The 14,300-nt window shown below is 53.3% G+C and overlaps 1 protein-coding gene across 5 annotated transcripts in view; it reads left to right on the top strand.

Moving 5' to 3' along the window:
- Positions 1–14,300, top strand: part of LOC135243537 (thyroid hormone receptor alpha) — a 139,708-nt gene that overhangs the window by 63,468 nt on the left and 61,940 nt on the right. For 3 of the 5 annotated variants that reach the window (XM_064315451.1, XM_064315450.1, XM_064315454.1), the window contains one exon: positions 9,384–9,455. The exons of the other annotated variants lie outside the window; for them this stretch is intronic. The gene's annotated coding sequence lies outside the window, so the exon portion shown is untranslated. The remainder of the gene's footprint in view (positions 1–9,383; positions 9,456–14,300) is intronic. 5 annotated transcript variants of the gene reach the window in all.

Raw genomic sequence — 14,300 nt, 5'->3', positions numbered from 1 at the left:
TGTGTGTATGGGTACATGATTGTGTCTGCATACAGCCAGGTGAGCATGTTTTGTGCACGCTTACTTGTCTGTGTGTGTGTGTGCGTGTGTGGTAGCATGCGTGTTTTGGCTTGGCCTTCGCGTGTTCATATTTCTGTTGCCATCGCGTTTCCGGAAGCGGCGAAAATGCAGTGCATGGCGGACAGGTGGAGGCGGTAATAAGCCGGCTGGGTGCTGTGAGGTCAGCGGTGCTGTGCATGCAGGGATAATCTGAAGCTCAAGATTGTGCCGTAGCTGCCTGCTGACAGTGCAGTCCCCACACATGCAGCCACATGAGGGCCCCTGTGTGGACAGCCTGCAGAGACCTTGCTGGGTCACTACCTATTTCTGCCTGTATTTGTGTGGTTTGTGATGTGTGCGTGTGCATGCGTGTGCGTGCGTGTGTGTGCGTGTGTGCATTTGCGTGTGTATGTGTGTGCTGGTGGCTATGTGTGTTTATATATTATATATGTGTGTGTGTGTGTGTGTGTGTGTGTGCTGGTGGCTGTGTGCACTTGCGTGTTTGCATGTGTGTGTGTGTGTGTTTGTGTGTTCCACCCTTCCTTTATCACCTCCTTCACCCAGGGTGGGGGGGAGAGAGAGACTGAATGATAATAATAGTGAAGTGTGTGGGGATCACAATCTCAGTAATCCCAGTTCCACAAGTGCACAAATGGTCGTCCCGTCCTCCATTTCCATTTTGAAGCAGCGCTTTTTGGAAGGGGGGGGGCTGCAGTGGCTCATGGCCACCGCTCCGCTGTAGAACACGCTGTCCCTGACTCGTCCCCGCCCCCGTCACGGCCGCGGCGCGCCGGCGGGGAGTTAGCGCCGCGAGCGCCGCCTCCCGCGTCCTGGCTGTCCTCAGAGCGCCGCGCGTCCCGGGTGACACGCGCGCGAACGAAACACCAGAGCGCCCGGTCCCAGCGCCGCCGTGGCCAACACGCTAACTTCAGCGCGCTAACCCCAATGCGCTAACTCCATGTGCTAACCCCAGCGCCGCCGTGGCCAACACGCTAACCCCAGCACGCTAACCCCAGCGCGCTAACGCCGACGCGCTAACCCCAGCGCGCTAACCCCAGCGCGCTACGGACGCGCGTCCGAATGAGAAGCCGCGTCCAGCCCCGTCCGGGTCCCCGCCGCCCCAGCCGTCCAGCGGGGGAGGGGCTTAGGCCAGCCGAGCGTGAAAAAGCGCTTCTGGGTCCCACGCCCGTTCAGCCTCCAGGGCTGCCAGCTCCATCCAAGCTCGCAAATTTTGGATCTTTTTCAACGGCGGCACAAAAGGCTGCCAGCCTTTATAATCGCGTACCAAAAATACCCCACACCGAATCTCAAAGAATTATTTTTATAAATGTGTCCTGCTCGTGCAGCGTCCAAACTCTCGGGCTTTCAATCAATGAGGGAGAAAACGTATGATTCTGATCATCTGCAATTTTTATTTGTTTTATTTTTTTTTTTGGGGTGGTGTTGGGGGGGCGGGGGGAAGGGGGCATATGGGGGCCATCTGTGTTCGTCGCAGAGTTGACACAGTTTCCCGGAGTTGGTCCTGATGGCTGTGCGTATGAGCCAGCTAGCGGCTCATGCCCACTTCCTCCCATCAGGCCCCTGGGTCCGTTCATCGTTTCTCCTTTACTTTGACTCAAAACATAAATGCTAAGTGGTAATCAGCAAAGTCAGCGCGCTCGTCAGTCACTTAAGGGCGCGTGTTGATTGGACCCAGGCCAGGCTGTGGACACGCCTCACTGGCTCACACTGGAGCCCCTCCCCCCCCGTGCTGAGGGAGACAGGCCCAACGTCCCGGCCCCTCCTTCCCGCGCGCGGGGCACCTCTCCTCTGCCCCGCCGTCGCCATGGATACGAGCTTTGTTCTGGGACAGGGCGGCTCTGTTGCGGAGCTCTTGTGAGGAGCAGCAGACGCTCTTCCCTCCTGTCATGTCTCTGGCTTTACTCAGAAAGGAGGAGAGCAGAGGGGGCCTCAGGTACAGGAGGCCCCGCGGCTCAGGAGGGAGACCCGGGTACGATGGGCGAGCTTTTAGTTTAAACCTACAGAACCTACGGAAGTCCCACTGCTGTACACTGCCGATCACAGCGCAGTCGGCTAACGCACAGTAGCTAAGACTCAAACCTATGATGTGTGGGCTGTAGGTTCCAGCTTGTGCTAATTCGCACTGACTGAGAAAACGTGTTTTGTTGTGTGCTGTGCATCATAACTATGAATGAATGAACCGTCTATATACTTAATAGACCATTCAACATTTATAACAGCACAGTATGCAACTTGGCAGGATTTAAACCTCCTCCATACGCATTTCTTAATAATAGCGATGATTGGCCTGTCCCTCAGTCCCGCTATCTCGCTATTGAGTGGCACATGAATGCAGGTTGTGTAACTGTGCTGTTGGCTCAGTGCTAAATTCCAGTCTGATTAACTTCCTTCTCATGCCGAAGTGAGATATTCAGGCAATAATCACAGGTAGTGATTATCAGAAGTGTACCATAACTACGAAACTGAAAACTAATCACAGAAAAGAGCTGACCGGGGCATATAGTTCTAACGAAGAGGATGTTAGGTGCACAGAAGAACTTCCGCCTTATTGAGAGAGACCCGCACTTTAATAAGAGAGACCTGTGCTTTAATGACAGAGACCTGTGCTTTAATAAGAGAGACCTGTGCTCTAATAAGAGAGACCTGTGCTTTAATAAGAGAGACCCACACTGTAATGAGAGAGACCTGTGCTTTAATAAGAGAGACCTGTGCTTTAATAAGAGAGACCCACACTGTAATGAGAGAGACCTGTGCTTTAATAAGAGAGACCTGTGCTTTAATGAGAGAGACCTGTGCTTTAATAAGAGAGACCTGTGCTCTAATAAGAGAGACCTGTGCTTAGACCTGTGCTTTAATAAGAGAGACCCACACTGTAATGAGAGAGACCTGTGCTTTAATAAGAGAGACCCACACTGTAATGAGAGAGACCTGTGCTTTAATAAGAGAGACCCACACTGTAATGAGAGAGACCTGTGCTTTAATAAGAGAGACCTGCAGTCTAATGAGAGAGACCTGTGCTTTAATAAGAGAGACCCACACTGTAATGAGAGAGACCTGTGCTTTAATAAGAGAGACCTGTGCTTTAATAAGAGAGACCTGTGCTTTAATAAGAGAGATCTGTGCTTTAATAAGAGAGACCCACACTGTAATGAGAGAGACCTGTGCTTTAATAAGAGAGACCCACACTGTAATGAGAGAGACCTGTGCTTTAATAAGAGAGACCCACACTGTAATGAGAGAGACCTGTGCTTTAATAAGAGAGACCCACACTGTAATGAGAGAGACCTGTGCTTTAATAAGAGAGACCTGCAGTCTAATGAGAGAGACCTGTGTTTTAATAAGAGAGACCCACACTGTAATGAGAGAGACCTGTGCTTTAATAAGAGAGACCTGTTCTTTATTAAGAGAGACCCACACTGTAATGAGAGAGACCTGCGCTCTAATAAGAGAGACCCACACTGCAATGAGAGAGACCTGTGCTTTAATAAGAGAGACCTGTTCTTTATTAAGAGAGACCCACACTGTAATGAGAGAGACCTTTGCTTTAATGAGAGAGACCCACACTGTAATGAGAGAGACCTGTGCTTTAATAAGAGAGACCTGTTCTTTATTAAGAGAGACCCACACTGTAATGAGAGAGACCTTTGCTTTAATGAGAGAGACCCACACTGTAATGAGAGAGACCTGTGCTTTAATAAGAGAGACCCACACTGTAATGAGAGAGACCTGTGCTTTAATAAGAGAGACCCACACTGTAATGAGAGAGACCTGTGCTTTAATAAGAGAGACCTGTTCTTTATTAAGAGAGACCCACACTGTAATGAGAGAGACCTGCGCTCTAATAAGAGAGACCCACACTGCAATGAGAGAGACCTGTGCTTTAATAAGAGAGACCTGTTCTTTATTAAGAGAGACCCACACTGTAATGAGAGAGACCTTTGCTTTAATGAGAGAGACCCACACTGTAATGAGAGAGACCTGTGCTCTAATAAGAGAGACTTGCGCTCTAATAAGAGAGACTTGCGCTCTAATAAGAGAGACCTGTGCTCTAATAAGAGAGACTTGCGCTCTAATAAGAGAGACCTGTGCTCTAATAAGAGAGACTTGCGCTCTAATGAGAGAGACTTGCGCTCTAATAAGAGAGACTTGCGCTCTAATAAGAGAGACCTGCTCTTAACGGCGTTGTGTGTTTTGGGCCGGAGGAAGCGCAGTCAGACAGGCTAGGCTCGGCGTCTGCGTGCCGTCGGCTCCGCGCTGCTCTGGGACGCAGCCTCGGCGGCGTGCCCGGCAGTCTCACCTTCGATTGGATCCCGCGCTGCGCCCCGCGTCACGCTCCTTTCCGTCGGCCGAACCGGATTCCGGTAATAAAGCCCCGACGTTCCGCCGTCCGGGGAGATGGATTTTAAATTACCTGCCCTCTCAGAGACCTCTATCTCCCTCGCTCTCGCTCACTCTCCCAGCTCCCCTGGCTGCTACGCCGTGCTGAATGTAGCCGTCAGTTCAGACTGAACAAACAAGCGGAGACTTTGCTAATGCGTTTTTAAATCAACAGCATGATCGGGCCTAACGGACAGCCGGGCCTCGCCGGGTTCCCAGCGCGCGCGGGAGAGGGGCGGCCGCGGGGGAGCCAATCGGGGCGGGTCGGCCGAATAAACGGCTCTCTTGTTTTCCGCTAAACAATCGAAGATCGCTGGCGGTCGTAAAAACAAGCGACTGAAACTGTGGCGGCCAGCAGCAGCCGTGAGGACACAGGAGCCGGCCAGACCGTTTACACAACACGCCAGTTTGCGGCTTTTTTTTGGCAAGCGCGCGCCGATCCTCTCCCCGGGCGCAGTCTGCGTAAAAGATCTAAGCGCCCTGCCGGGGCTGTGTTTGGGCCCTCCACATTTATCCATACCCATGACTAACTAACCAACGTGATGATGAAACAAATGCATAGGAGCAGTAAACCATTCTCTGTTACGTTTTAGCTAGTGTGGGACTAAATCCGGAAGCCATGGTATATCTTATAAGTACAGGCTGAAACATGCTAAGGCTGAGAACATGCTAGTGGCGTGTTTAAGGTTGAGGTGGGGGTGCCAGGGACACATAGGAAGGAACACAGTCCTTTCTTTTGAAATGCGGGAAATCGACAGTCACTCCACAGAGTGGAGCTGAGGCCATAGCCCCAATTCTGCCCTATGTCAAGGTGTGCTTTCCATCTATACGGTGAGCTGCGTGTGAGTCTGTGAGTGTGTGCGCATGTGCTTGCGTGTGTGTGTGTGTGTGTGAGTGTGTGTGTGTGTGTGTGTGTGTGTGTGTGAGTGTGGGTAGCCACACAGTGGCTTTAGTTTGTAGTTGTAATGTTACAAGCAGCTTACTTAGTTCCTCAGTGCGATCCTTGGCTGTTTATGACATATGATTACCGATGAGCAACATTGTTTCCGTTTGGAAGTGATCGTTCTGAACTGTGTTGCACAAATCTGATTGGACAGAAAATAGCCAGAAGGCTGCAGCTTTTTTTTCTCAGTGGCTATCTGTACATCCCATTGGCCATTTCTCAGGAATAAATCCTTATTTGTTGTTCGTTGTTTCATGCAGATTGCTGTTTCATGTAATTATCAATTCATAGGTCGTTTGTGAAATACTAGTTTGAAAAATAAGTACATTTTAAACATATTCCGTCATTATAGAGGGAAATGAAAACTTTGACTAAAGTTAAAAGTCAACGTAACTAAAATTTGAATGCATTTAAGCCTAGCACGCTACTGCACAATAGAAACATTATACAGTTGGTGTGTAATTTGAGGAACAGTGTACATGTAGACACAGGCTTGTTGGGAAGGGAGGCTGTCTCCTTCCCTGTGAAGGTGGTGTCTGCTTCAGGTCTGTGGCAGCAGGCTGGGGGATTTGGAGAAAGGAACGGCTGTTTGTCAGCGCTGCAGTGTATTTGTGCACTGGCCCTTTAAGTGTGCAGGAAAGCGGTTTCCTCTTTCACGGCCATGCACAGGAAGTAGGCTCCCCTCCCGCCAGGGCGGGCTTTTCAGTGGCCCTGTTCGGCCTGAGGCTGCTTGCTTCAGTCACGCACGTTCAGGTGCACACAAACACATCTCTGTGCGAGCTAAACACACACACTGACACCCACATGCACACACACTTCCACGCACGCATACCCACGCACACACACACACACACACACTCTCTTCAGGCCCTGGGGCAGGCGTATGTTAACGCAGCGGTTCAGAGAGAGGGCCAGTCAGGTTAGCGCGGGCGGGTGCTTAAGGAAGAGGGCCAATCAGACGCGGGGACGAGGCTCCGCTGACAGGGCGGCGTGTGCCGCGGCAGACAGAGTCGTGTTCTTGGGGGTGAAAAGGCCAAATTGAGCGTCCTCCCTGGCTCTGCTCGCGGTAAGGGCAGATATTATGCACGCTAGTAATGAGGCTTTTTACGAGAAGCCATTACAGCGGGCGATGAGGTAATAAGCGGGCGGGCGAGGGGGGGGGGGGGGGTAGGGGCGCATGCGGAACACCGTGTGCGGAGCGGGACGAAGCGGAGGGCGGAAGAGCCTGCGTTAGGTAATGGCCCCGGGCCAGATGTGAGGAAGGCTAACGGTGTGGGCCGGGTCCGGGGGGATTCCCTGGCACAGCGAGCGCTGCGGCCGCCCCTCGGCCCCCCCCGAACCCCCGTGAACCTGCCCGCCAAAAACGCCAAAGCAAACAGAGCGCTGCCGAAAAACAGCACGCCTCAGTCCCCCCGCTCGGCGGCGCCGCTGCACGCTGGGGGGGCGCTTATCCTCCTGTCTTTTTTTATCTAAATGCCACGGCAAGACAGAAATAAGGAAACGCAGCACCGGGGCGCGTCGCTAACAAGGCCTTCCCTTGGGCTGCCGGGACCTCGCTGGCGCGGGCGGCGAACGGCACGGGGCGCGGGGTTTGTTTTGAGCAGGTACCCCCCCCCCCGAGGGGGCTGGGCCTGGTGCCCTGCTTCACCTTCTGCACAGAACAGTGGGGTTTGAGTCAGGGGCGGGGCGGTTTATCTGCCGTTGGGTGTCAAAGACAGGAATGCCGAAAGTAATCATGCCCATTGTTATCTACGGACACGCGCGCACTAACCACAAACACACACACGCACACACACACACACACACACGCACACACACACACGCACGCACACACACGCACCACAACACACACACACACACACACACCACACACGCACACCACACACACCACACCACACACACGCACCACACCAACACACACACACACACACACACACGCACACACACACACGCGCACCCAAACCACAAACACACACACGCACACACACACACACACACACGCACACACACATACGCGCGCACACATACACATCACACGTACTAGGATTTTTTAAAACCTGGTAAATGTGATTGACTGACAAACAATTAAAACCCCAGCTCTATCTATTATTTATCTGTGTCCATAATAGGTAGATACAGTATGTACATAATCTTGCAATTTTGGACTTCAAAACAAAAATTATCATAAAGATATGCTTTGCACAGCAGGGTGAATTATGGAAAAAGAGGCAATTTGCATCAGTGTGCATTCTGTGTGCTGTGAGCGTAAACCTTCTCTCAACAAAAGAAGCTGTTTATTATTTAGCCATTATTAGCTGTTTATTGAAACACATTTCTCTTCTGAATAAAGAGCAATCATCTTCCATCTTTGCTGAATAAAGATGGAAAAATCTTGCATGTGTGCACAAACACACACACACACACACACACGGTGCACACACTCAGTATACACACACGCACTGTGCACGCACACACAATGCATACACACACAGTACACAGACACACACACACACACACACACACAGTGCACACACACACACACACACACACACATACACACGCATGCACACACACACACACACACACACACAGCCACACACACACACACAGTGTATAATGAGACCCTGCTGGAAAGGCCGTTCAGTGTAATTATTGTTAGTGGAGACTGCTTGCTGGTAACATCTCTCTGGTAGGACACAAAGGGGCTCTTTCAGCCTGCGCTCCACAGCCTGGTGAGGTTGGCACCGACCTCCTTCCCAGAAACGAACCGCCAGGAATCACCGTGAAGCCTCAGACATACAGAGAAACAAAGCCAAAGAAAACCCACCGACCAGGAAAAAAATATCTCTAGTTCTTTAAAAAAAAATAAAAAATAAAAAAGTGGCCCCTCATAACTTACTGTATTTTGCGTTTAGTTCATCATAAGGCCAGATGTTCTGTTACAAATACCTGGCCTGTGTGTTAGCAACAGGCTAGTTGTAGCACACTCTGCCCCCCCCCGATGAGCTCAGGAGATTACCCTGCCTTTTAATGCCACCTGACGTCTTGCCGCTTCTTCCACGGGCATCTCTCGTGTGGGTGGCACGGCCTGGGTTTGCTCACGTGGCTGGGAGAGCCCCCCCCCGTCCTGTCTGACTAATGTAGTATGAGCTGGCCTTTCAGTCCAATCGGAGCTGCCGGAGGAATGTGGCCCCTCCCCCCCGCAGACCCTAAAATAGAGGTCAGGCGAGCCGACTGTCCTCGTCTCTCTCCCCGCGACCTCCGACCCCCGACCTTCCGCGCGCGCCTGTCGCCCGCCCTGCTGGACGCGCCGTCCCCCCCGCAGCCGCTCCAGCGCCTCCCGACCCCGCGTGCTCAGGAGCCAATCAGGCCCCTCCCCCGCGCCCAGAGTCCACGTGGATGAACACGGTATTAGTGTGGATTTCTGCTTCCCTCGAAGCAGCTCCTCCCCAGCGGGAGGTCATTTTCTTTAACGCCCCCCCAGCAGCTCTCCTACACCAGAATTCGGCAGCCATTTCCTCCCCCCCCCCCCCTTTCTGAGGGGAAGCGTTCTATTACCTTTCCTGAAAGCAGACGGGGGCGGGAACCTCCCGCCGAAACGCGCGCCAGTCCGTCCCACGGCGCGCGCGTTCCCCCGCGCTCCGCCCCCCCCCCCGGGGTGCCGCTGGAAAGACCCGGAAAAGGTCGTCCGTCTCCGGGGGGGGCTAAATGTCAGCGACAAGGCGCTGCTCGGAAACATTTTAGCCTTTTGTGCAACGCGTGCTGTGGCCAAGCTGAGGGCTGCTCAGAGGCAGTCAGAGGTGAAGGTATGGAGTTATGTGCGCTGCACAAGTAGGTTGTTTTTTTAAATGGGTTTGTTTTTTTGTGTGTGTGGGGGGGGGGTGGTTTCGGGGCTTCTCAGCAGGAGGCCCTCAGTCAGGCGGTCCTGTGGACGAGGGCCTTTGTGCTGCTGGTTCCTGTTTGTTTTCGCCCCCCTGACGAATTCCCTGTCTGCTTTTCTCAGGGAGGGGGCCGGCTGTCCCATCGAGACGAGGCCTGCTGAACGCATTAAGGAGAGACGCAGCGCGGGTCGCCGGTGAGTCCCCTCATTCGTCTTCCTGCTTCAGAGCAGCCGGGCCGCACGGATTGGACGAGAGCCACCGCGGGGGGCGGGGTTTTCCGAGCCCCGCTCTAACTCTCGCCCGTCCCGACTGACGGGCCCACCGAGGGCGTCCTAAAGCAGGTCGTTGCTGTGGGGCTGTGGGTGGGGGCCCGGGGCGGAGGTGTTGTTACTGCGCCGGGGCTGTGCCTCAGCGGGATTAGGCCACGCTGTAAAACAGGCTCCCAGCCGGCCGGGCCCCCCGCGGGAAATCAGAGAGGCGCATTCCCGCCGTTCCGGCGCGTGTCGCTGTCCCGGGACCCGCGTCTGGCAGCCCGCGGTCACCCGAATCTGCCCCCTCCGCCACCCCCTCTGGAACCTGTCTCCCTGGAGGCGCGATCTGGCCCCCCCTTAAACGTACAGCCGTAGGGTTTCTGCAGTCTGTGCAGGACAGGGTTAGTCTCTCACACTCCCTGCCTCTCTCCTCTCTGTCTCTCTCGGGGCTTCTGGAGAGCCGGAGCTGTACCTCAATCCCAGGGCTGAACCCCAGAGCGTTGGGCTACGGCCGAACAGGAGAGGTGCGAGGCGCACTGCTCAGGACAGATGTTTGGGGGGGAATAACCCTCTGCCTGTGGCTGTGCTCGGCTGCTCCGGCTGTTCGGGTGATCCAGCTGTTCCGGCTGTTCCAGCTTATCTGGCTGATCCGGCTGTTCTGGCTGATCCGGCTGTTCTGGCTGATCCGGCTGTTCCGACTGATCCGCTCCGTCTCGGCGGACTGTGAGCTCCGGGTTGGGCGGGGCGCTGTCCGTGGGCAGAACCCCACACTTGTGAGCTCTGAGGCTGTGAAAGCCGTGGTGAATAAAGCCTCTGAGCGGGTCCGAGGGCGTGGTCCTGCGCGTGAGCGCTCCCTGTGTTTACGCAGGCCGTTAAACGCAGCGTGCGGCGGGCCTGGAATAGAGCCGCTGCGTGACTGCTCTCAGCCGGGGGGGCCCCGCTCAGTTTCCACTCTGTTCCTGCGGGGGCTTCTGCTAGGGGAGGGGGGCAGCTGGAGTGTTTTGGGAGGTTTTTGGGAAGGTGTTGAGGCCTGAGGGGAGCGTGTTTGCGTGTGTAGGTGTGTGTGTGTGTGTGTGCGTGTGTGTGTACGTGTGTGAGTGTGTGTGTGTGTATGTGTGTGTGTGTGTTTCATCAGTATCAGAGGGGCGCAGGGTCTGGGGCGGGGGGGTGGGGCCTGTGACTACGGCCCTCTGGTCTCTCGCAGACGAACATTCTTAACACTTCATAAAGTTCACCTGGAGCAGCACAGGGTCCCCCGACATTCCTCACTCTCAGCCCAGAGCCCAGCCTTAATAATAACAGCCCAGAACTGCCCCCACCCCCATTTCCATAGCAGCTCATTTGCTTCAAGATGGGCTGTGTTTTACTGCCTCCTCCCCACAGTGTGGCCAGTCCAGGGGCCCGTTAGCCAGAGGAACCAGACCTGTAGTCTGTGTGAGAGTGTGTGAGACTGTGTGTGCGTGTGAGAGTGTGTGTGACTGTGTGAGTGTATGTGTGCGTGTGAGAGTGTGTGAGACAGTGTGAGAGTGTGTGAGGCAGTGTGAGAGTGTGTGAGGCAGTGTGAGGGTGTGTGAGACAGTGTGAGAGTGTGTGAGACAGTGTGAGAGTGTGTGAGACAGTGTGAGACAGTGTGAGAGTGTGTGAGGGTGTGTGAGAGTGTGTGAAGGGTGATTATGCGGGAAGTGTCGCCTGCTCACCCGCCATGACACTGTCAGTTACAGCCGCTACAGCCTGGATTCAGTCGCCAACTTTCACTCACAGTTCAGCACTAAATTAGCCCTTACTCTTGTTTTTAGTTTGTTTAGTTTAGCCTGTCACCGGAATGAACTTTTCAAATCACGTCAGTGGAGATAAAAACACTTTCCTGTCAAGCTGTCAAAGTTAAGGTCAAAGCTGTAGACAGATGTTGATTTGATTACAGTCTTGTCTCTATCTCCAGGGTATTTTTTGCCCCTAAAAACTGATCCAGGACGAGTTATAGCCCCCGTAGTTGTAACCGCTAGCATGCTACGCTATGCGTTGTGACTGATTTGGAGTCAGTGGTTAGAGGTGCTGGAGGAGCCAGCCGGCCCCCCTGGCAGGGAGGCTGACTCTAACCCACCCCCCTTCCTGGCTCACGCACCTCCGTGCACAGACAGAGCAACCCCCCTCCCCCATCCCCCGATATACCCCCCCAGATGATATGAGTGATGCTTCTGGAGTGATGGAGTGATGGAGGAGGAGGGGATTAACGGAGAGCGCCCTGCTCTGAGGAGCTCTGAGTCCTGGAGAGAGCGCTGCTTCCTCTGCTTGGGCCTGGCCGCGGCCTCGTCATCTCTCCGAGCGAGGAGGAAGAGTGTGGAAGTAGCTTGGGTCCAGTCTGGCTCATAAGTCGGCAGGCCACGGTTGTCCCGTTAACAGGGCAGTTTGTGTCCTCGTTGTGTCCTTAACACGGTCCTGGGGAACAGAAGAGAGCCGAGACGTACAGGAAGTGACATCACACCTGCGTGCGTGCCGGGGGGTTTCCTCTTCATTGAACCCAGTGCCTGTTCTCATGAGGTCACACACGTGTGTGGCAAATGCCATGAGAAATCCTGCAGGTCCAATCTGCTCTGTTTCATCCGGTTAAATTCTCAGCTTCAATTAGATCCCCACCTCCCCCGTCCTGGAAACCGCGCTCTACTCCTGACTGTCTCAGCTCATTCCCATCATGCTTTGGGTCTGCGTCGTGCTCGTGCGTTAGCGATCGTCCTCCGTTGTCTGATCAAACGCGCGCCTGGTTGCCGCGGGCGCCGCCGGAGCGCTGTGAGTCAGGGCTGCGTCTCCGTCCCTCTGTGCGTGCGAGAGGTTGAGCCCGTCCTGTCGGGCGCTGAGTTAAAGCGACGCTGTGCCTTTAAGATCCCTGCTACAGTCCCGCCGAACCTGTTCACAGTAACGACATCTCTCAATCAAAACATTAGCTTGGGCCCTGTTGGACTTGGCAGGAGATAAAGCGAGTAGCTGCGTCTTTGCAGGACGTGTGCGTGTGTGTGTGTGTGTGTGTGCGGTGTGTGTGTGTGCGCGTGTGTGCGCATGTGTCTCACTTTCTTCTTGTTCTATTTAGGAGGTGTTTAGACAGCCGTGCGTGCACATAAGTAGTTTCAAATCTGTCGCTGGCTGTTGAAGGTGCCAAAATCCTCTGTGTTTTTTTTATTGTATTTTATTTTTATTTTTATTTTTTTATTCGTTTTTATTGTGACTTGCTTTAAAAATGATAGGTTAAATATATAACTTTATTTTTTATTTTTTACCCAGAATTGTCTGTAACAAACAGCCTGCAACTGGCATTTCAATAAAAAAAACTGGGCAACAGAGCTACTGGTAACAGGATCTGGAAATCTAGGGAGTCTTATTGGATCCATTTACTGGATACATGAACTCCCTTAGGCCACAGCCCAGAGATGGACTCTTTTTATTTGCTACAAAAGGTCTTTTGTGTCTGTTTGCTGCTGTAGGCTGCCACTGAGGAGAGGTATGCTGCATTTTTAAATACTTCTTTTTTTTTTCTAAGAAAAAGGTGTTTTCTTTACAAAAGACCTTTCAGCCATGCTGGTTAAAGCCATGTTTCTTCACAAACTGGTATTGGCAAGTGCTGGCATTCTTAGAGCACCTATGTGAAACCTTTTTGTAACTAATTATCTTTTATTTTTTAAAACTTTTTTCCCCCCAAATGAATTCACGTGTCTTTGAAATTCAGCGAATGTTTACCTTGCTCATGTTGTTTCTTTGACTTTCACTTCAAAGGCGCTTTCTCCTGCTGATTCCGGCGAGTTTTTTTGATCTACGCTGAGCTCGCGGCTCACCTGTCAGCCGTTACCTAATAGATTTTTAATCAGGGCACACCTGTGGCCCCCTGTCCACGCGCGTCATGCTTCAGTGGACGCTCTGCGGCTCGATCTGCGCGGCGGCCGTTTCAGTGGACGCTCTGCGGGCGAGTCTGAGCCGCGCAGCGCCCCCTGGGTTTATTTAGCGCAACTTCAGGATGTTCTGCGCTTTGTTTGTTTCGGATCTGCGCTCAATAAGTGTCAATAATGACTCGGCTTTTTTTCGGGAGGGGAGCGGGGGAGTGCGCCTCCCTCTGCCCCAGGTTATCCTGAGCAGGACCGACAGCAGCACAACAGCCACCCTGTGCCCCGCGCTCATGCTACGCGTCCCGCTGGTGACCAAAGCCACACATTTACTTCTGTAGCCACTCTGTTCCCAACCATGTCCTACCACCAGTGCGGTCAGGCCTCCAGCTCCCTCTCTCCACATCTCTCTCTCTCTCTCTCTCTCTCTCTCCCTCTCCCTCTCCCTGTCTCTCTCTCTCTCTTACTCTCTCAGTTCCATTCAGTGCAATTCAATATGATGTAAGGGTACTATAAGGGTACTCTCTCTGTCTCTTTCTTGCTGTCTCTATCTCTCCCACTCTCTCTCTCTCTCTCCCTCCCTCTCTCTCTCTCTCCCCTCTCTCTCTCTCTCCCTCTCTCTCTCTCTCTCTCTCTCTCCCAGGCTGCTGCTTCCTGCTGAAGCAGCAGTATGAGCACATGTGGGCGTTTATTTATTAAACTATTTAAAGAAGGAATAGCAAGACGGCTGTGGGTGCAGATTTCATCTCGCTCGCTCAGAAATGGGAAAGCGCTCTCTCTCCCCCCGGTGCGGAACGCGGGGAGCTGTGTTCTGTGTTCCGGCCCTGCGGCCCTGCTCCTCCTGCCTCCCCGTGCTGTCGTTAGGAACATTAGCCCTGATCGATCTGCTCCGTCAGCAGTCCTCCGCCCTCCCCACTTTCTC

This window comes from Anguilla rostrata, chromosome 17 (assembly GCF_018555375.3).
Source record: "Anguilla rostrata isolate EN2019 chromosome 17, ASM1855537v3, whole genome shotgun sequence".
Classification (NCBI taxonomy): domain Eukaryota; kingdom Metazoa; phylum Chordata; class Actinopteri; order Anguilliformes; family Anguillidae; genus Anguilla; species Anguilla rostrata.
Note: the sequence above shows the minus strand (reverse complement) of the source record. Positions and strands in the feature narration are given on the sequence as shown.